Below are 3451 nucleotides of genomic sequence, written 5' to 3'. Positions count from 1 at the left end.
TTAAATAGATGCAAGCAGTGCAGAGCATACTTCAGAGACAAAAGAAACGGTGCTCAGAGATTTCAGTACTTTTAGGAACCCAGGAAAATATATTGTTGTTTTATATCAGATGTACAGTGAATGTGTTCCAGGCTAAATTTCAGATAGATTACATCTATTGTGATGGAGCCATTGAATAGAATTTAAATACCCATGCATTAGAGGAGAAGGGTCCTACAGGCAGAAATGATCATGCACCACAAAGTTCAACATGTGTCCTTTGTAGGATCACATGCAATTCAACACAGGGTAAAGGTCTCCAAAGGACTCTTCAGAGTGAAAAAGTCATCCAGACAAGAAGTAACATATACTGTATAATTCTGTCTATAAATCGTAGGAAATAAAAACTTATCTGAAGTTACTTAGAGTGGAAGTTACTTACGTGGGATAGTGCTATTGGACTGGATCTAGAGACAATGTCCAAGGAGAATTAGAAGAATTTTGGGGTCAGTGATGGTTTCAGTGACTTGATTTGAGGTTCTCAAATGTGTGTAAACATCTCAAAACATAGGAAGTGGGGCACTTAAAATATTTGTGGTTTATTGTATGTCTATTGTCCCTCAATAAGAATTATATAAAATGATTGGGAGAAAAATTTCAGAGATTCCCAGTGAAGACTAATAACGGAAGGACCCAGTTCTGAAGCTCCTGGATACAGGAAAAGTATAGCGGAGATGCAGCAATCTCATCATCAGAGTGATTCCGAGATAACCATGACTGGACCAGTCACCTCAGCCAGTGAACTTTATTGCTAAGGTTTTCTGTGCTCCATGCGAATGAAGATCAGGACTTGTTTTCTTGCAGAACACTTATTCATGACTATTGTGAGTGACTATCATAAAATGGCATGAGGAGGCACCTTATCCTAACAAGTGTCCCAGGATGTACCTAGGCCTATGGTGGCAAAAGTCTCAGAACTGACCTGAGTAGTAGTATATACCTCCTGACTGATGAGGAAGGCTTCTTGTCTTACTTCCCTGTGGACCTGGAGCACTGTGGGAGCACTGAGGATACTGTCATAGGACTGACAGTCAGCTCTCATGTGGGAGCCCAGTGATGGTCAGGGAGTCAGAGTTGCCAGGCTTGGAGCCAAACAAGTGGTCCGGAATTCATGAGTGTTAAATGTAATCAGCATAGATTAGGAGTTTGGGGGCTGTTCCTGGGAGCTGTTGGGACCAGGGGACATCAGAACCACCAATTTTAGTGCTGCTTCCAGTGCAGGAGATGGTGACCCTCTGTTCTGGTGCTCCAGACCCTGAGGGTGTTTGGATAGTAAAAGATGAGCACATGACCCTGGAAATGGGCAAGACCCAGAGAGGTCCATTCTGAGTCTATAAATGAGGAGAAAAATCATGGCCACATGGTCTTTCTATGAGGAGGCACCTTATCCTAACAAGTGTCCCAGGATGTACCTAGGCCCAGTTTGTAGTTACATGTACCAGTGAGGAGGGCCAGGAGGAGAGGAGACCAGGCTGTGGTGGAGGTCATCCCTGAGTCCTGTCTTCTGTGCCTCACAAGTGAGCAGAACTTTCCCCAAATCTCTCCCTGTTATCCAGATACTCTGAGAAGGGGTGCGGTCTATCCATGCACATGACACCCCGCATGAGACCCAAACTTTCTGGTCTCCAAACAGTGCTTAACCCCAAATGAGCCTGATATTTTACAATTGTTAAGCTCCATGATTCCAAATAGGGTTCTAAGAAATAATATGATTTATACTCAAGACTGATTGCTATGGGGGATGTTTGACATTGAGAGAATAATTCGAAATTTGCTCTAAAATAAGCACTCAGTATATTGGAAAACAGAAATAAAAAATCTAGGTAAAGATGTATATATGCATATGTGTGTGCATGCATGTGTGTATATGTGTTTATATATATCTTCATATGTATAGATCATTATATATAGTATATGTAAGTCTACATATATGTACATACACTAATATATAATGATATATACCAATATGTTTACATACATTCTTATATATTATGTAATTTTTATGTTACTGTGATTCATGTCCCACATAACGGTTCTATTGTCATTTTTTTAAGTATTATCTGTACTGTTTTCCAAAATAGTTGTTGTAATTGACATGCTTTCCAACACTGTAGTAGTGGTTCATTTTTTTTTTTTTTACATCTCACCAATATGTATCTCTACCACCAAAAAATTCCATCTGGACCAGACATTAATCTTATTTATATGATATCTCCTAGAAGGTGCTAACTTAATTAAAGTTATTGGTTTGTGTTAATATCATATTTTCTTTTGTTTTTATTAGTGTATTATAGTTAATCATAATAGTGGGATTCATTATGACATATTCTAAATGCATATAGATGTAATTTGCTCCATTCCAATCCCTAGTACTCCCTCTTTCCCTCCCCTTCTCCATTCCCCTTATTCTTCCCTCTACAATATTCATCCCTCAATTTATTTATTGTTTTTAATTGGTGCATTATACTTATACATAAAAGTGGAATTAATTACAATATATTCACACATGCACATGGAAGGATTTAATTTCATTCCATAGTTCCTCTCCTTTCCTACCCCTTCTCCCTCTCCCTCAACCCTCTTCCTTACTCCACTATTCTCCCTTCTATTTTCATGAGTCTCCTGTTTTATCCCTTGTTTATTTCTGGTTTCTGCAAATGAGAGACAACATTCAATTCTTAGCCTCCTGAATCGGGCTTGTTTCACTTAGTATAATGTTTTCCAGTTCAATCCACTTACCAGCAAATGACAATTTCTTTCTTCTTTTAGTTATACAAATCTCCATTTTGTATATATACCACATTTTATTTATCCTCTCATCGGTTGACAGGCACCAAGGCTGATTCCACAGCTTGGCTATTGTGAATTGCATTGTTATTAACACTGTGTATGCATATATCACTATGGTATGCTGATTTTTGTTCTTTTGGATAAATGTCCACAAGTGGAATAGCTGAGTAGTATGGTGGTTCCATTACTTTCAAGAAATCTCCATAGTGCTTTCCAAAGTGATTGTATTAATTTGTAGTCTTACCAACGAAGCATAAGTACACCTTTCCCCCAACATCCTTGACAGCAATTATTATGTATTTATTGTAGTAGTCTATCTAAAAGTTGTGAGGTGATAGTTCTGTTTTAATCATAATAGTGGGATTCATTATGACATATTCTAAATGCATATAGATGTAATTTGCTCCATTCCAATCCCTAGTACTCCCTCTTTCCCTCCCCTTCTCCATTCCCCTTATTCTTCCCTCTACAATATTCATCCCTGATGGTTCATGATGTTGAGCATTTTTTCCACTTATCTGTAGGCTTTTTATGCTTTCCTTTTTTTTTGTTAACCAGGTATTGAACCTAGAGGTGCTTAAACACTGAGACACATCCACAGACCTTTTCTGTTTTTCTATTG

The sequence above is a fragment of the Sciurus carolinensis genome, chromosome 8, assembly GCF_902686445.1.
Source record: "Sciurus carolinensis chromosome 8, mSciCar1.2, whole genome shotgun sequence".
Taxonomy (NCBI): domain Eukaryota; kingdom Metazoa; phylum Chordata; class Mammalia; order Rodentia; family Sciuridae; genus Sciurus; species Sciurus carolinensis.
The sequence above is the reverse complement of the archived record's forward strand: the minus strand, read 5'-3'. Positions refer to the sequence as shown.